We start from the raw sequence: 20850 nt of genomic DNA, 5'->3' as shown, positions 1-20850 counted from the left end.
TCGTCCGTACCAGCGCTCGGGCGGTTTAACCTCATTGGAATAAGATAAATTGGCCTCAGGTCTGGATCGTACTTACATTTTCTAGACATTAATTTCTGAAGTTGTAATTTTAAGAATGCCTTTGTAGTCTTTAATTTCAAAATTTTTTGTTTAAAATATTGTAGATCTCATTTCACAAATACTTTTTTTTATTATATTGGGTTATTGTCAAACGATTTCCTTCTTAATGACTATTTATCGTGTTATATACTCTTTGTCTTCGGGAAGTTTCTAGGTGGAGAAATAATTTAAAATTCAAAAATCAAATAGTACATCTTGGTTTCGCTGCAAAAACCGCTATGTGAAATATTTCCGATTATAAATTTGGCCGCGGAGTTTTTTTTCATCTAAGGTTCAATACTGTGCGACTAATGTCAAAGAATTCTCGCTCTTGATGTTTGTGCTGCGGGTCAGTATTCCTGCCACAACATTATCACATAGCGGTTTTTCCAGGCGCAACGACGATTTGCTCACCCCGAACACTGATAGCCGTGTTCCTGTGTTATTTGCTGGAGTTTTATGGCAGCGGAACGTAGACGAAAACCGGCGCAGCATGTGACGTTACAGAACAATGTTGAATGCTGGATGGGAAGTTTAAGCTATAAATCAAGTTATAGCAAAGCAAAGTTACCTCCATACAGGCCATGAAGGCCCTTGGAGGAGTGGTAGGTAAAGGCTTCCACCGTTGTTAACCTCGGCACGTGATGGGGCAGAGTTGTTAGCTCTACGCCCGGCCGCCTTTGCCCCCAGGAATTAACCTGGTACTCATTTTTGGTGTAGGCTGAGTGAACCTCAGGGCCGTATGCACCTCCGGATGTGGAAATCTCGTTTCTTAAGTTTTACAACTTCCTAACGATGATTCGAACCCACGTCCTTCCGGGCGAACCGAGCACGCCTTTACCGCGTCGGCCAGGCAGCCCCTTAAATCAAGTTATACCGAATGGAATTTGTGAGGGAAGGACGGTTCAAAGAAATTTGACCAGTAGAAGAGGTAGACAGATAGCACACAACTCATGATAATCAGGTCAGGGGTATGAAGGTGCACCAAATATGATTAACTTACTATGTTTGTGTTTCATTATATATCCTATGTCTTGTAAGCAGTACCAAATGTTTGCGCTAACGGACAGAACTAAAGGATGAAGAGGCCGTGGACAGTCTAGTACACAACGCGGATATCTTTGAAGGTAAATACCCGACTTTCAAGAACTGTTTCTTCTGTGATAGACAAGAAAACAATGAAATGAACCCACTTCTGAATTCTGTGTAGATAAATACTAAATGTGTGACATAAGTTTGTAATGTACACACTAAAACATAATTTGTATACATAACATCATGAAACAATCTTGTATTCTGAAGGCAATACGCATTGTTGAGGGGTAATGAGTCAGCGCTACAAGAGCGCATGTGCGAAGACAAACAGTTGCAAGTGTGGAATTAAGTACGAAATGGGCAAAATTACCATCACTTCCAGCTTGTCACTTGGCATTCAAGACCATCTCTCATTTGTGATGAAGCTCTAGCTTGCAACTTTCTCACGCAACTTATTGGCTTACATCACAGACACACATCCATCTAAAGTCGTTGATTGGACTAAATTATACAAATTAACGTAGAGTAACATTGGTGAACCCACACGGGGCAATACTGTCCTTGTGAGTTAGCCAATTATGGCCTTCACTTGCGCTTCGCCGTCAACTTGACTTACTTTGGCAAAGAAACAAGCAGGAAAGGAGAAGAGGAAAGACATGTAAACAGTTCCCAGAAGTGAGCACAAAATAAAGTGCGAGTGGATCTTTCTGCTGTTCCTCCTTCTTCTCGGAACCAATTATGGTGTCAAATATCGTCCCCGGGTTCCTTTGTAAGCCACACGTAGTCATTCATAACACACTCAATGACCTCTCCATTGTTGAGGACACATGGCTCAGAATAATGTCTAGCCGTCCTTCAACCGCTCCATGGGTTGAGTGGACGGTGTCTATGCCATGTTTCCTCACGGCTCCGAGTTTGATTCCTGGCCGGGTTGAAGGAATTTATTCTTAAAAATGCCAGTTCTCTTGTTCGGGGATGAGGTGCTTGTACTACTCCAACATTCCCACAAATCACTCACAACACAGCACAATACGGCGGAGCGTCTGCCTTGGAGGGACTCCGGCAGTTCATCAACTGTCACAGAATTTACACTGAATCGGTTAAAAGTTTGACACCTCTCATCATACGACAAAACGTAATTAAACGAGCGAGTTGACCGTGCGGTTAGGGTCGCACAGCTGTGAACTTGCATTCGGCAGATAGTGGGTTCGAATCCCACCGTCGGCAGCTCTGAATATGGTTTTCCATTGTTTCCCATTTTCACACCAGGCAAATGCTGAGGCGGTTTCCTATCCTTCCGTCACCGAAAACCTTCGATGTATTAGCGCGATGTTAAACAAGTAGAAAAAAGGAACTTAGTTAAAACGTATAGTTTTCAGTTCGTCGAAAGCACGAAATGTAACGCTATAAAATACCTACAAAAATGGACAACTCTATATATTTTTTACACTTACCTGTAAAAAATGGACAACTATATTTTTTACATTTATGTTATAGTGTTACATTTAATGTTTTCGACATTCCAAAAGAATGGATTTTTTTTCAACGAAAAACTTAGATAAGCACGCATTATATTCGATCCAGAATAACATCAAAACAATGATCTCAGTGATCGGAAATTTTAGATGTAGAACAATAACAATCACATGATATCTGAAAAGTGTCTCTGCCTTATCAGAAAATTAGCAGAAGTCTGCAAAAGTGTAACTTAAAAAAGTTTTTTGTTCAAGCTGTTCTCCCATCATTTCTTCTTTCAATCAATTGAAAACGTTTGAGATATTTAAAATATATTGATCTCTTTGTCGAGATATTGAAAATGTATTAGGTAGGCAAATCCCCGCATTTCTACAAAAGTAACAGGGAGAATTACGATAAAGACAACTAGACCGGGCGTCACAACATGTACTCTCGCGAGGTATGGCCCTACCTACACGTCACACTTACCACTTCCCGCTCAATCACTTCGCTCAGCTTAGAGGAGGAATCAGCAGCAGATTCAGTGCTGTTCAAAGACTGTGTCTACTGTGTGGAGATTCTGAAATGCCAGTCTCGAAACCACAAAAAGTCCATGAAAAACAGACGTACTAATGAGAATAAGACTAGCATTTGGTAACCTGCAAAACTATCCCTTTTTTAAAAAGTGGAGAAATTGTATTTGTTTGAGGTATTTTTAACTCCCCCAGATACCCTCTTCTCAAGTTATTTGTTGTCACTGGTTTACCTATGTTAGTGGACAGATTTTTGTTTCTTTCTAAAACGAACATTCTAAAATCTCAAAGGAGAACCCGATTATCAAATATCAATCTTCACGCACAAGTAACAGTGGCTTCTTATGAAGTAACCCTAATTTTGAAAACGATGCATGTTCCACTGTGACAATCACTAAATAAGAAACTGAATGATAAAAAGAAGCCACTTTTTCCTTTGCAAAAATCAGATGATCATAAATATGTGTCCATCAACGGCTGCTATAAGACAGCCTGCACGGTTGCTAAGTAATATTGTCCGACCATCCATCTATACCTTATATTGTATTACTGCCTGAACTGTTGTTATGGTTACACGTTTCTCGTCCCGTCACCTTACAAAAGGCGTATTTTCGTCAAAAAGTAAATACAGGTGGGACGAATATTCATCTAATTCTAAACAGTTTCTTTTATTTCTTTGTTGATGGTATAGGAAATATTCAGTCCGCCTCACTCCGATGAACGATCCCTGCTATACCTTCAAACTGTGTCGAGCGGGCGGTATTCACAACACGTCATGATTTGTTGCGGTACTGCATAACATGTCTGCTGTGGAAATATCAGAGTCCAGTTCAAGGAATAATCGAGAATAAACCATGTAATATTCGTGCTGGTTTAGTGGAGTCCAGTCTCTATGAGTGGAATATCGAGTGGTCCCCAATTCCATACCAGCACAGGCTGTCTGATCTCAGTGTGTTTCAGGGTGATTGTATCTGAGAATGAAAGGTCGGTAAACAGTGCGTATGGGCGCCGAAAAAGAAGGAACTTTTCATCTCGTGAACCGGCGGAAGGAGGGAGGGGGGTGGGCTATGATGATCCCCAGCAGCAGCGGGAAACTCATCTGCGAGTGACTGTAATGGGGGAGAAGCTGGGCCGGGCGTATTGATTAGTGCTGCAGGCCGGGACCAGGAGGGGAGCTGCTCCAAACAATGGAGATGAACCGAGGTTCTGCAGGAACGGTGAAACATGTCACATGTTCCTAGGAACAGTGAAACATGCCACGTGTTCCTGTCAGAACTGGGGAAAATCTGACGTGCTCTGTAAGAACTATGAAACACATGACGTGATCTTCAGGAACTGTGGAACACATGACGTGATCTGTAGGAACAGTGAAACATGCCGCGTGTTACTGTAGCAACTGTGAAACACATGACGTGATCTGTAGGAACAGTGAAACACATGACGTGATCTGTAGGAACAGTGAAACATGCCGCGTGTTACTGTAGCAACTGTGAAACACATGACGTGATCTGTAGGAACAGTGAAACACATGACGTGATCTGTAGGAACAGTGAAACATGCCGCGTGTTACTGTAGCAACTGTGGAACACATGACGTGATCTGTAGGAACAGTGAAACACATGACGTGATCTGTAGGAACAGTGAAACATGCCGCGTGTTACTGTAGCAACTGTGAAACACATGACGTGATCTGTAGGAACGGTGAAACACATCACGTGACCTGTAGGAACAGTGAAACACATCACGTGATCTGTAGGAACTGTAAAACACATCACGTGATCTGTAGGAACAGTGAAACACATGACGTGATCTGTAGGAACAGTGAAACACATGACGTGATCTGTAGGAACAGTGAAACACATCACGTGATCTGTAGGAACTGTAAAACACATCACGTGATCTGTAGGAACAGTGAAACACATGACGTGATCTGTAGGAACAGTGAAACATGCCGCGTGTTACTGTAGCAACTGTGAAACACATGACGTGATCTGTAGGAACAGTGAAACACATGACGTGATCTGTAGGAACAGTGAAACACATGACGTGATCTGTAGGAACTGTCAAACACATCACGTGATCTGTAGGAACAGTGAAACACATCACGTGATCTGTAGGAACAGTGAAACACATCACGTGATCTGTAGGAACTGTCAAACACATCACGTGATCTGTAGGAACAGTGAAACATGCCGCGTGTTACTGTAGCAACTGTGAAACACATGACGTGATCTGTAGGAACTGTGAAACACATGACGTGATCTGTAGGAACAGTGAAACACATGACGTGATCTGTAGGAACAGTGAAACACATCACGTGATCTGTAGGAACAGTGAAACACATCACGTGATCTGTAGGAACAGTGAAACACATCACGTGATCTGTAGGAACAGTGAAACATGCCGCGTGTTACTGTAGCAACTGTGAAACACATGACGTGATCTGTAGGAACTGTGAAACATGCCGCGTGTTACTGTAGCAACTGTGAAACACATGACGTGATCTGTAGGAACAGTGAAACACATCACGTGATCTGTAGGAACAGTGAAACACATCACGTGATCTGTAGGAACAGTGAAACACATCACGTGATCTGTAGGAACTGTCAAACACATCACGTGATCTGTAGGAACAGTGAAACATGCCGCGTGTTACTGTAGCAACTGTGAAACACATCACGTGATGTGTAGGAACTGTGAAACATGCCGCGTGTTACTGTAGCAACTGTGAAACACATGACGTGATCTGTAGGAACTGTGAAACATGCCGCGTGTTACTGTAGCAACTGTGAAACACATGACGTGATCTGTAGGAACAGTGAAACACATCACGTGATCTGTAGGAACTGTGAAACACATGACGTGATCTGTAGGAACAGTGAAACATGCCGCGTGTTACTGTAGCAACTGTGAAACACATGACGTGATCTGTAGGAACTGTGAAACACATGACGTGATCTGTAGGAACAGTGAAACACATGACGTGATCTGTAGGAACTGTCAAACACATCACGTGATCTGTAGGAACAGTGAAACATGCCGGGTGTTACTGTAGCAACTGTAAAACACATGACGTGATCTGTAGGAACAGTGAAACACATGACGTGATGTGTAGGAACAGTGAAACACATGACGTGATCTGTAGGAACAGTGAAACACATCACGTGATCTGTAGGAACAGTGAAACATGCCGGGTGTTACTGTAGCAACTGTAAAACACATGACGTGATCTGTAGGAACAGTGAAACACATGACGTGATGTGTAGGAACAGTGAAACACATGACGTGATCTGTAGGAACAGTGAAACACATCACGTGATCTGTAGGAACAGTGAAACATGCCGGGTGTTACTGTAGCAACTGTAAAACACATGACGTGATCTGTAGGAACAGTGAAACACATGACGTGATGTGTAGGAACTGTGAAACACATGGCGTGATGTGTAGGAACTGTGAAACACATGACGTGACCTTTAGGAACTGTGAAACACATGACGTGATGTGTAGGAACTGTGAAACACATGACATGATCTTTAGGAACTGTGAAAAACATTACGTGATCTGTAGGAACAGTGAAAAACATTACGTGATCTTTAGGAACTGTGGAACACATGACGTGATCTGTAGGAACAGTGAAACACATGGCGTGATCTGTAGGAACAGTGAAACACATGACGTGATCTGTAGGAACTGTGAAAAACATTACGTGATGTGTAGGAACTGTGAAACACATGGCGTGATCTGTAGGAACAGTGAAACACATGACGTGATCTGTAGGAACTGTGAAAAACATTACGTGATGTGTAGGAACTGTGGAACACATGGCGTGATCTGTAGGAACAGTGAAACACATGGCGTGATCTGTAGGAACAGTGAAACACATGACGTGATCTTTAGGAACTGTGAAAAACATTACGTGATGTGTAGGAACTGTGAAACACATGGCGTGATGTGTAGGAACTGTGAAACACATGACATGATCTTTAGGAACTGTGAAACACATGACGTGATCTTTAGGAACTGTGAAACACATGACGTGATCTTTAGGAACTGTGAAACACATGACGTGATGTGTAGGAACTGTAAAAAACATTACGTGATGTGTAGGAACTGTAAAACACATGGCGTGATGTGTAGGAACTGTAAAAAACATTACGTGATGTGTAGGAACTGTGAAACACATGGCGTGATCTTTAGGAACTGTGAAACACATGACGTGATCTGTAGGAACTGTGAAACACATGACGTGATGTGTAGGAACTGTAAAAAACATTACGTGATCTGTAGGAACCGTGGAACACATGACGTGATGTGCAGGAACTGTGAAACACATGACGTGATCTTTAGGAACTGTAAAACACATTACGTGATCTGTAACAACTGTGAAAAACATGACGTGATCTGTGGCAACTGTGAAACACATGATGTGCGCCTGTTCCGGAGAACGCACACATTATGAACTGCTCTTCCTGATCACTTTGTACTGTAGGTTCATGTAACGAGCCGATGAGGTCATCAGTCCTTGGTACTTAGGCAGAAGCTGTCCACAGTAACCTGATTGATTCAACAGTCCATAATTAACTGGGATAAACACTCGTGTTTTTAGATAGTCTAGCTTGATATTCAACTCCACTAAGGCGCTAATACTGGTTTAACAGTCTGTAACCTGGTACATGCAAATGCAAGAAATATACGTGAGTAGATATGGGGGTTTTAACATTCTTTGTCATTCTAGAAAATATTTTCTACTTCACGTCCAGCCAAATTGCGAGTTACCTTTCCAATGCTAAGAGACATCACTACTAGCTCCTTACCAAGGTGGCTGCGGTTTGAATAACCGACAGTACAACTCAGATCAATTTTCAACATGGGCTAATACTCGCAATGGAAGGGTCAAGGCTCAGCAATAGTCAACATAACAGAAGCACCATCAAGGTCCTGCGTATGAACTTTCTTGCACGTTACAGTACTAGTCCATTTGATATTCACTTGGTGGCGCGGACTAATGCGAGGCTTTCTGTTCGTCAGGTAGCTGCATACATTTCAACTGGCAGTGAGACAATAGACCTGTCCATGTGATCTGAAAATTACTGCGGAAAATCATGACTAGAAACTGTAAGCTTTTCCTTCCCGAGGAGTAACAGTCGAAGAAAATAAAACTACTCCTCCCAGAAATGTGCCGGAATTATGAACAAAAATCCAGCACATTTTGATCATTTGAACTCTCAACCTCTGTAACAGTGTAGTTGGTTTAACGCCTTCAGCGTTGAAGGTTACAGGTTTGAATCCCACAAATTCAGTTTACATTTTACAGTGATTAAAGTAGATATAATAAAACTTTAAAGAAATCACTGAGCAGGAAAAACTTTCCGACAATTCGATCCCGTAAAATTATAAAATTTTGAAGGGATATAGAACATGCGTCATAATTAAAACAGATCGGTCGTCTTAGCAACCTCGGATAGTGCAAGAAGTAACTTCTGAAAAGGAGAAATAAAACTGTCCACTTATCATCAGATAGGTAATAAAGAGAATTAAACGAAAATGCAAATTCTGTAGTTAATAATGAACGAACATGCGGTATTTCTCTGCGTTAAGCTCTATCCTGTCTCGACAGTTCATGAATCCAACGATAACTCAATTTTCACACATAAAAAGTGTACATGTGCAGTTTTTCAGAAGACAGATTCAATTAAACCTTAATTATCTGACGAACTGTCTATTGTCTGTCTGCAGTAGAATGTCCACAAGTGTCCGCTGGAGTGCGCTGGTATGAGAGTGCTTGATTTCGATTGCTGTCTTCGCGAAGATTGTAATTTTCACCTGTGATTTGAAAAACACGAGTGACTAAAGCTAGCGAGCTGTTCAGCGGCACTCAATCCGGACCTGAAAGGGAACGAGTGTCCGCGGTGCAGCTTAGCGTACGGCCTAGCTAGAGTACAAGGGGCCTCATAACTTTGAATACGACTTTCTTTAATACAGCGACTGAACGAACATTGACTCCTAAAGGCTGCATGAAATCGCCGGAATCGAAAACTGAACCACGAACTGCTAAGAAAAAAATAAGTGGGTACTAAAGGAATTTAATTAATATATTTCGGAAATTTACAGTATTATTTTTTTCACTAGTTTTATATATGTTAACTGAATAAAATGCGGTTAACTCAGGATTTCCTGTAGGAACTGTTCGCAACAGCACAGTCACCAACAGAACGATAACAGATTTTGACTCAAAGAAAACTACAATTACGAAATCCCTCTGCTTAGCGTTGCCATCCGGTGGTGCAGGTGTGTGACACAGTTTACTCTATCTGAGTTTGGGAGAAGAGGATCCTAGTGTTAGTCCCACTATCTACTTTTACAGTTTTCGGAGACACCGATGTGCCGGAATTTAGTCCAGAAGGAATTATTTTACTTGTAAGTAAATCTACCAACACGAGGCTGACGGATTTGAACACCTTCAAATACGGCCGGACTGACCCAGGGTCGAACCTGCCAAGTTGGGGTCAGAAGGCCAGTGCCCAACCGCCTGAGCCACTCAGCCCGGCGTAAGAAGAAGAAGAAGAAGAAGAAGAAGAAGAAGAAGAAGAAGAAGAAGAAGAAGAAGAAGAAACGTATACGAAACGAGGAGCTCACATTTGGACAGCCTGCAGTATTAGAGTGTCGTCAGTAGATTTTGCAGCGTACAGTTTGCAGAGTTCTTGACAGCGTAAATGTTAGGCTAGTTACGACGAGATGACCGGCGTCGTCCACTCTGAATGGAGGCGGACGCCACAAGACGGACGCATACGGGAAGGGGCCTTCCTTCCTTTTGAAGATGCCTTCCGTTCTCGTTCCACAATTCAATTCTGCGCCCGATAAGTAAATTGCGGCGGCCCGTTCGATGAGGGGACGGGACGGGCCGTCCACGTTTTTGATTTTGTCTCTTCTTATTCAATGAAACGGTGAATGCCATTTGCTTTGACAGGCTCCGCGTCCTGCCCCGGGCTCCAACACCTCTTGAAGTCGTATCTTCCATCTAATTTCGTACCGCCCCAGGCGCATCTCTGTGGCCGATATGATATCCGTTTATACTTGTAATACTATCAATGGTGGACTGAAGGAAGAGATGAAACGTAATTTTCGGCAATATTATTCTGTATTTCCCATTTATATCACAATAATAGGCATTACTTATCTTTTACATTAATTTATTTATAACATGAACAAAGTACGCAATATTTTAATGTTAAAAACATTTCTTACCAGACAAATTAGTGATCCCCACACTGCGATAAACGTAAACAAAGCAATTTCGTCAATTGTGCCGAAAGCTGAAGGGATAAACGGTCCGAAAAGTTTTCAAATTGTGAGTCTTGGATAGCTCTATCAAACTAAAGAAAACATCACTTCCGGCCTAAATTCTGTGCCGGAAAAACAACCTGAAATCGCTTGTTTCTTACTCGTTTTCTTTTTGATTCAAATCCTAGCCAAACGAATATATTTATATAATATTTTCTGTAATGTGTTCAACACCCTCAGGTGTTTTTTTATTTTTTGAAAAAATGTCCACAATGAATATAGTTATTAGGGCTTAAGTGAAACTCTGCATTAACTCATATTAGCGCTCGTAGTGGTAGGAAAAGGTAAACTGCTAATCTAATCGTCGAGATAACGATGACTAATATATATTCTCATTCTTTATTGTATTTTATTTACCTAAGGCTCGTAGCTTACATTCCTAGGATGTTTTCAAGATTGAGTTGGTTGTCTGAAAGCCTGGAACTGTGGATTTTTAAGTGCACGAGGGAACACGGCAAACGTCAGGATAAACCAGAAGGTTATTGAATAACTGCCAGACTTTAAATATCTAAGAAGCATAATAACGGATATATGAGAAGCAGTAGGGTGGTAAGAAGTAGCATTGCCTTCGCTAAAGAAGCCTTCAACAGAAAGAAGAGACTCCTATGTGGATGCTTGGACTTGAGGTTAAGGAGGAGGCTGGCGAAATGTTTTGTTTGCAATGTGGAACAGGGACCTGGACGCTATGGAAGGTAGATGAAAAGAGACTGAACGCATTTGAGATGTGGTTGTGGAGAAGGATGGAGAGCATTTCCTGAGTGGAAAGGGTGAGGAACGACCAGGTATTGGAGAGTTGGAGAAAAGAGGAAGTTATTACGAACCGTCCGTACTAGGAAGAAGAACTGGCTACGAAGAGAGTGTTTGCTGATGGAAGCTCTCAGGATCGGTAAACGGTAGGAGAAGAGGATGGAGAAGGTACCAGATGGTAGACAATGTCAAAATAGCAGGAAATTACGAAGAAACTAAGAGAATGGCTGCAGACAAGACTGCATGGAGAGCGGCTGTGTGAAGACCTGCCTAAGGACAAAACACGTCAATTCTGCAATACGTTCTCGGTGAGATGGACTTTGTATGTAATTATAATGGGATATAGCGAGACTATGATGTACGAACGGTTCTCCATTTTGTATTTTCAATATGCAAATTGGCGCGCAGGGTAAAGCATACAATATGGCGGGCTAGCGGCGCAGCACGCGGATCGAAGCGAGAGAACAGTTATACAATGGAAGGCTACAAGGGGTTGTAGAGGAGGGGGAGGTGCAAGAAATAAAAGGGTCGCCCAACTAACCACGCGCGCGCAAGCTTGTACAAACATCCTCTCGCATACAAGTAGCAAGCAGATATTTATGTTTGATTCCATCCGTATCTGAAACAACCCTTCCTTCACTCTTGACAGCACGTGAGGGGAAGAAGCGTGCCGTGAGAGGTGGTAGATTGTTACCCCTCGACTTGAACTCACCCCTCCATAAAAAAATTTTAAAAAAAAGGAAACAGACTTACAGGTCATTGCCCGTGCTAGTATAAACTGTTAAAAAAGGTCTCACTAGCTCCAAGCGAAGGGATGGTTCGATATTAAAAAAGATTCTTCCGTTTTTCATCTTTTTTATTCAATAGCAGGAGGCCTAGGAGACGCATATTCTCCGTCCTAAGAGCATTAACAAAAGAAAGTGTGGGTAATGTGACAGTGTTCGTTGCCGTGGTAACCGAACAAACAAAGCTTAGCATTGCCGTTGTGCTGCAGAGGAACGTAAAAAAACATATCCACATAAGTTTTCTGTTCAGCAGAAAGGAGGAGGAGGCTGCCCTCAAGGCTTCCGTGCCGAAACGAAAGGAGTTTAAAGGGAAGGAGGGGGGAAAGGGGTGGCGCTGTTGCTTCTGATATGAACTGAAGAAAAATGAAAGGGGTTGGATATGTTTTATTCTACATCTCGGGTTACCATTGGTTCGCAGCCTCACCTGCATGTGTTCTATAGCGTGTGCTACGCATGCGCGCAAATGTTTTATCATTCTAATGCACTCTTAACAATATCGCCTACCCTACCACAAGAGACGACGAAATCAAAGAAAGAACAATGACCCGCGAGGGGACAAAAAAGTAGCACTGACAACCTATAAAAAACGGGCTTACCTCTTTTTTATATCACTAAATGTTTAAACTGCAATCTGATTGGTCTCTCTGCTACCCCTTTCATGACACTGAACACCAATAAGAATATCATCTATCGTTAGAGTCTTGAAGGGTGGATGGAACGCGATGGCGACGGTGTAGTTTTCTTTAAAGCGAAAAAGGGAAAAGCCGTTGATTTTTTAACGGAAAAAGAAGGATTTCATTCTTATATTTAACGACATATACTGTACGTGAGTGATAGTGATAAATATCCTGTATGATCTAGGGAGAGGGAAAAAACAGGCGGGACATAAAAACTCCAGAAAGACGTTTAACGGCGATACGGATCAGATTAAGGACCCTTAGGGCAGTTGAAACCCTCAGATACAGCTTAAAAAATCATTGAATATTTTAAACTGGTTCTTGAGCTGAAATAAATAACGTATCAGAATAACTCTCTTAAAATTCTTACAATCGAGTACATATTGTCGGTCTGTAAATTGACCGACTTTCCGAACATTGTCCTGTTAAATCTGTACGGGCCACGACAGTTCAGTGAGGGAACGGTTTAGATTATTTCAAGTACTGCCATCGCATGACATTCATCTTATCTGGTTGTATTTCTGAATAACATGCACAGCAACTGTTTGAACTACAGAATAACCACATTTATTTCAAAGTTTCTAAAGCAGTGCAGTGTTCGCGTACGTTCTGGAAGACACAAAAATAAGTAATAATATTTTGTCTAATAGCTCGAACTCTTTGAGATAAAATTCGCCTTCTGCTTCACTCCTGACAGAACACAGTATTTCTAGAGGAACAGTCAATGTTTCATGCTGAATTCTTTCCACGGCAGTTAATCTAGTTTTTAGGTGCAATTTATACCATCCACCTTCTACCGTATTATGTAGCTTCATAATATTCGTAAAGTTACCTTCGACATTACGGGCCCGACCTATCAGAACCCCTAGAAGTTGTCTTACTCTCGCCACATTACGGAACGGCGGGCTAGACGGCACTTCTGACTGGGGAATGTAGTTTGACTTATTCATAGAATACGGCGGATATTTAACAAGCATTTATATGTCAGAATACAAATTTACGGACGTAAATAACGCGTATATACTAGTCCGGACAACATTTCTGCTATGAGAATGGCATGAACATTAGGCACCCGGCCCTTAGAACTCCTAGAAGTTGTGTTACTCTCCCTACATTACGGACGAGCGAGCTGGTTAAATTACTGTGCATTCTGAACTATTACTGCCTAAACATGTTACTGTAATAGTTCCCTCATCATTTAAAGATTTTAAGTATTTAGTACTCTAAAAACAATTTTCGCTGCAGAATCCTGCGTCATGTCATCACATTCGCATCACAAACTGGCCCGAATTCCCAAGAGACACACACCCAGGGGAGAACCCAAAGTATAAGGTTGGATTAAAAAAAATCTGCGATCTAATCGTCTGGATATTAATTCTAACCTCTTGTGTGCTGAAGTGTTGGTTCTAAGATGATGCCACAATGGTTGTCTTACCATCCTCAGGGACAAAGTTGTGTGGAGATCGGAAATCATTCACATCAACTTCTGACTGAAAATTCCAAGCCAAAGTGTATTATTTAATAGAGAATCTTACGCCCGATACAATGGCGCCACTGCTTTACACGTAGAATGATTAGCGCAGATGGTATAGGGTGAACGTAATTTCGAAAATGACCGTCTTTGATATCAATAGAAAGAGGAATTCCAGTAGGACTGAACTGTGCCTCAGACTTCACATTTACTAATTATAACCGCACGGAATCACACGACTTACTTAAGCGCACGCGCCGACTGGTACGGAGTGGTTCGGTTCGCGCATGCTCATAGTTAACCATCGTGTCGCTAGGTAACACACAGATAAATTTTGTGTCCTTAGTTTCACCCAAGTCAGACCTCTGTCTCGGAACGTTGTCATGAGAAGTGAGCGGGTCCTCCCCAGCCGGTCCTGTTGGTGCAGCGTAGTCAACACTACATACTCGTTAGTGCTGCTGGTGGTGGTGATTACTGTTTTCAGTTAGCCATCCTCTACTCGTTAACTTCTCACTAACACATCGAAGGTTCTAGGTGAGGCAAGAATGGGAGAGGACTGAGATTAGAAAGGTATAGCCCCAACATTTGCCTGGTGTGGACATGGGAATCCACGGAAAACCATCTTCAGGGCTTCTGCCTGTGGGATTCGAACACGCCATCTCCGCAATGGGAGCCCACAGCTACGCGACCAAATCGTTCGGTCACGTGCTCCTTACACTTATGACGTTCGTCTAATAACTGTACAGTTGTGGTGTCTGTGGTTAACTGAGCTAGATGTACGCCTATACGGAAAACTTTTCTTTTGACACAACTGTGGAAGAGCAGAGAGCCGCACTATTCGCAGGTAGAACTTTTGGGAGGGAAGAACGTGATGTGGGGAGAAAGAAGGAATCTGAATATGCATGCCAAGTAAACAATGAACACCGCCCAGTGGAGTACAAAGAGGGGACAGAAATAGCAGAGTCGAGGCTTCAAGCAGATGTCATGTTCCGTTATCTGTTGTTTGGTTCAGCGGACTCTCCTTCAGCGGGCCAATGATTTCCATAAAGAGCTAATTAGTAAAATCCATATATAACATTCCGGCACGTTTCTCTTATCATCATTGCTGTTTGTGAGGAGGGACGTGGTGGACGGTAACACGATGTTCTGCAGCCCTCAATACACTTATCTAGAAAGATTTGCATAGAAAGCAGGGGCTGTGTCTTTCGTGAATAGATTCAGAACTGTTCACCAGATTATCATTTTCTGGATGATTTATATTTTTAGGATTCGAAGACATAGCGGCCATCAGCCCCGTATAATTAATGTTCATATGAACTTGCCTCGTAACCTATGTTGGCATACTGCGTAACTTTTATTCAGGATGGGAGATAAGCAGATATTGTTTCTAAGCAAAGCATCAACCGGAATGTTCTTATTTTAGAAGCGGGGAGGATGGCAATTCAATTCACAGATATTAAGAGTGTAATCTAAAGTGCAATGATTAAACCCCTAAATTCCTGTTCAATGCACGGACCTTCATGACGTGAAGGGTTTCAAATAGGGCCCCGACGAAACACCGAAGTGACGCTTTTCACGTAACGAAAGAAGTTTTGAGTACACATGAATGATTTGCACATTATTTAAAAGTAGAAGAATCAATGCGCATGACGTCATAACTAGATGGCTGCCCATTTAAGGCATGTTTATGGCTGTCGAAAGTCAGTCACCGCCCGGTATAACTTGGCGTTGCCAGAGACGAGTGTGGTATGATTTGATTCGTGTGGACGAGATCTGTCAGCAAACACAGGCATACACACAAATGGCAATATAACTGTAAATTTAGAAACATATATTGTATTTTTTGTGATTAAAATTGAAACATTTTGGCATACTTTCCAAAATGGTACAAATATTTGACTAATAAGCGGGAAAAAGTCAATAGAAAACGTATGCAGGTGGAGAATGGAATAAGACGAATGTGTTGAACGAATGGACGCCTACAAAGACGTAGTGTTGGCATCTTGTTAAAAAGCGACAAACATGTAAGCACCGCACTTACGGTTCGTGTGGTTAGATGATTCGTTGCCGCGGAGAACTGGAAATGGAAAATTGCGTTTTCCATGGTAGCCCTACGTTTTTTCACACGTGTATGAATCGTCCCAAGGATTCCATGAAAACCAATCTGAGTAATGTAATTTTGCCAACTGTTAAAAATTGTGCAAGCGAAAATTGGAATAAATAACGTAATGTGAAAATGCCAAGTTTTTTATTTCTAATTACAATATAGACGTTACGCTTGCAAAACTCTAGTGGCTGTACAATCACGTCATTTGGTGATGGAGATATGTGATGTTCTGACAGAAAGCTAAGTGTTAATTCTACAAAATAAATATTTTTTAAAGATATCGGTATTTACTCTAACTGCAGCCGTTGGAACTGTTAGACCATGTTTCAAGGCAAATCGTCAAATATCATGTACTCTGGAATGTTAGACTTAATATTAGTCCCGTTTTTACTATCTACTGTACTTGACTTCACACCGGCACAGACAGGTTTAGTGGCGACGATGGGATTGGAATGGGAAGGAAGCGGCTGTGGCCTTAATTAAGGTACAGCCCCAGCATTTTTCTGGTGTAAAAATGTGAGACCATTTGCAGTGCTGGCGACAATGAGGTTCGAACCCACTATCTCCCGAATGCAAGCTCACAGCTGCGCGCCCCTAAACGCACGGCCAACTCGCTGGGTAATATTATTAGTCTTCAAGCCTCTGTGAACTAAATACGCACATCTATGATTTGCTAAGACGTGCCAAGCGACTTCTGGCCCATCAGTCATTTCTGTGTGTCCATGAACTGCTCAACACTTTACAGATTACTTGAACGATATCGTTAACAGTTTTAACTTTCGTGGTTCCGAGATCAAATAAAGGGTTAGGGGGAAAAGGCAGGTAAGTCAACTTCCTTCAGAATTCAGAAAAATAAATTTGAAACCTTCCCAGATAAATACAAAGTTGAATAACTGAAGTTCGAAATGTCGTAAACTGTATATCACCGCTAACTCGATTACGACAAAAAGTTGACTCACCTCTCCTTGACCCTTCAAATAATGTGTTGGATAGTTTTCGGAATCTGAATATATGAAGTAACACTCTAGAATATAGCTTCGTTTGGTCTACGAGGTATTTTGTATACATGTGGAACGCGCCCTTTTCCACTACGCCTGGACGTGTTCCGTAGGGTAAGCTGGTTCTGTGTACAAGATTATGGAATCGAATCTTGGTAGAAACAGTTGGAATTTAAGGGTGAGGAACATGTGTCAAAGCATTTTGAAAACAAATTTTTAGGGTAGTAGAGAATCACCTATCAGCAACTATCGGTGGTCTACGAAGTGAAATTTGAGAGCAGAGCATAATAGTAAATTCTTTTTATACAAGTTAATACAATGGAACGACAGGGATTATCATTAACGAAAGGTGGACTGACTCGCCCCGCCGTAGAAAGCGAAGAATAACTGCCGAGAGGATTCGTCAAGCTGACCACACGACATCTCGTAATCCGCAGGTTTTTGGGCTGAGAAGCGATCGTTCTGCAGTAGCCCAATGGGATCTGGTTTTTTTGAAGTGATAAACGCTGCCATATGGCATTATTTTGTCTCATCAGAGAAACCAGTATTTAAAAACACCACAACATACAACTAAATTCATGTCACAATTAGAAAAATCCGCATTCATTACCTGTAACAATATATATTTCTGAAATTTTAGGTAGCAGTAAATAATAAACTGGATCGACATGCCCGAGCGCTTTCCCACGGAATTCGATCAACCCCTCCGCTATAAAATTTACCCGTTTTACCCTTAAAAATCTTGCTAACCTTCATTTTTATATAAAATCTTTATTTAAAAACACAAAAAAGGAACATTCGCTTCCCCTCCTTTCAGTTATGCTGTATCATACTCTGTTTTCCCACGATTTAACAAAAAAAAGGCCGTTAAGTTTCCTGTATAAGGGAAGGCAGTGCGAATATAAAAGAATATTTTAACATTTAAGTAAGTAAGGGTAGAGAAGAAATGGGCCAATATTCATCTCCTTTGTGAGGGTAAAAAAAGTGCTTTCTATAACCCTCCTTTTTCCCTTTTTTAGCTAAAATAGTAGTTTCCGTATAAAAAGAAGGTCAGGCTTAACAAACCACAGACAGGTAGAAAGCACCATCCTATTGGGGATGTACAAGGGAATTCAGAAAACAATTTTATTCTAGAAAAAGACGAAGCACGTAAATGCAGAGACTTGTTATATTTTTTCTTCTCTTCCTCCTGAGTCGAGATGCAGCATTCGCTGACAGCTTGATGTGCAGTTCCACATTGTTCTTGACGGAATGAATTCAAAATGGCCTCCTATATGTAAACTTTCTTTTTGCGACAGACAGAGAGCGCTTCACGTTCTCTCGCTACTTGAAAAGAACTTTTTCCTTCCGCAAAAGAATGCTCACACAAACTTATTCAAAATGGCTGTAAAGTTCTTATTTATTCTCCTTCCTTTTTTGTTCTCTTTAGTTTTCAAAGGAACGCATAAATCTGTTTGCGCGGTGTTCGCGAAGCTCCCCCCTCCCTCCCGCAATTACAGAGGGGAAGTGATACAATTGAATGAAGACAGGAGAATGATGAGCTTTTATTGTTTAACTTGTAATTTATATACGTGAAGAATTTCTCTGCGTTTCTTAAAAATTAAACTCAGCAGGTGTCCAGTCAACTACCATGATTGTCGTGAATATGAGAAAGGTATAAAGGCAAGAAAAATAAAATAAAAACCATCCACAATGTGGGAGAAACCAAAGGAGTATTATCTTCAATAGATCTTCCTGCTCTATGTTACCATAAAACCACGACAGTGATTTCAGACAGATATTGTGGCTATAAATAATTCTATAGCGTAATAGACTTAATATGTACTTAGACTGATTTGAAAACAGGTCAGCGGGAGGCAAGGTCTGCCATATTAAATCGCGCAAATATTAGTACACACAGGAGTTATATTTGGGAGCAACGTTTACCAAACTTATCCAATATTTTATATTGCCTAATAGCACATTAAAATGTGAATGAATATGGGTGCGATTTCCTGCCTGCATAAGTTGGTCAGATGACCACTTTCCCCACCATGCGCACGACAAATATTTATGCATTTTTATTTATTTATTTGATTTATTGTTCAACAGACATTTCTGCCCACTTACAGAACATTTCTTATTTCTAATGTTATAAACAATATACAATGAACATTGAAATATGAAACCTAATCCTATACTTATGAAGTATTGACAGTGGTAAGTACGTGTTTCAACTTAATATTTTAATTTCTCCTAAAATATACATTTTAATCTAAATTAATCTAAGAACTAGAACTATTCATGGTACACACGTATGGTATTCTATTTAATTTATGTTTTATCGCAGCGTGAGTTGCCTAATGACTGACCCTAAGAAGACACTCTCATCATGAAGTATGTCCACGTTTGGCATTTTGTTAATTGACTGACATAAGCTGTCTAAAGCTGAATTCATACGATGATTTGTGTATTGTATTTTGCGGAAGATGAAGAGATACCTGACACGAACCGAAGCGATACGAAGAGTGTGGTCTTCAAAAAGTTACTGTTCGGTTCACGCAGAAGGACGTGAGTTCGATTTCCGGTCAGGAACATTTATTAACAAGCCTTCCACTGATTGAGAGGTATTAAGTCGTGAGTTTCACTGAGCTTAATTCGTACGGAAAAAGGTACCCAGTCATAGAGCTAACCACTCTACCTGAGCCCCGAGGTTATGGTACTTCTAATTCTCCAAGGGTCTTCATGCCCTGTACGGAGATGGGTTTTTTCATATGTTTGTACGTCAATACACGCTAAGAATCCCCTTGAAGGAGTCGAAGGTAAAGGCTTCCACTATCCGTAATGTTGGCACCAACTGTTAGCCCAAAGCCCATGGTGCAACAGCCTCGACGGGTAATGGCCTATCAAACAACCGCTGCTCAGCCGGAAGGCCTGCAGATTATGAGGTGTCGTGTGGTCAGCACGACGAATCCTTTAGGCCGTTATTCTTGGCAACAAGACAGTGTGTCCACCTTTGTCTGCGGGAATTAATTTGGAATGAAAAAATGAAATGTCGTATGGCTTTTAGTGCCGGGATATCCCAGAACGGGTTCGGCTCGCCAGATGAAGGTCTTTCTATTTGACGCCTGTAGGCGACCTGAGCGTCGTGATGAGGATGACATGATGATGAAGACAACACATACACCCAGCCCCCCCGTGCCATTGGAATTAACCAATTAAGGTTAAAATCCCCGACCCGGCCTGGAATCGAACCCGGGACCCTCTGAACCGAAGGCCAGTGCGCTGACCGTTCAGCCAAGGAATCGGAGAATTTGGAGTGAACATTGGGGTGAAAAGGATGGGGGGGGGACAGGAAATCCAAAGGCAATGTTATAAGGTGGGACGTAGAAGACCTAGAGGTAGACCAAGGAAGAGGTGGAGAAAGAAAGTGAAGGAAGCAGTGGAACGCCGAGTTACAGAGGGGGCTTAAAGTGTTCAGAGAAGCGTAGTGGAATAACAGACAAAAATTAAGGTCGCTGAATCGTTACTCTTCCAGAAAATGAGTGGAATAATGGGAAAAGAGAAGAAGAAGAAGACGAAGAAGAAGAAGTCTTTTTTTGTGTCACTAGGTCTGCAGAATC

At 41.6% G+C, this 20850-nt stretch overlaps 1 protein-coding gene across 1 annotated transcript in view; it reads right to left on the bottom strand.

The window, feature by feature from the left end:
* Positions 1–20850, bottom strand: part of LOC136881320 (protein nubbin) — a 394577-nt gene that overhangs the window by 135104 nt on the left and 238623 nt on the right. The gene's annotated exons all lie outside the window — the stretch shown is intronic.

Source organism: Anabrus simplex, chromosome 9 (genome assembly GCF_040414725.1).
Source record: "Anabrus simplex isolate iqAnaSimp1 chromosome 9, ASM4041472v1, whole genome shotgun sequence".
NCBI lineage: Eukaryota > Metazoa > Arthropoda > Insecta > Orthoptera > Tettigoniidae > Anabrus > Anabrus simplex.
Note: the sequence above shows the minus strand (reverse complement) of the source record. Positions and strands in the feature narration are given on the sequence as shown.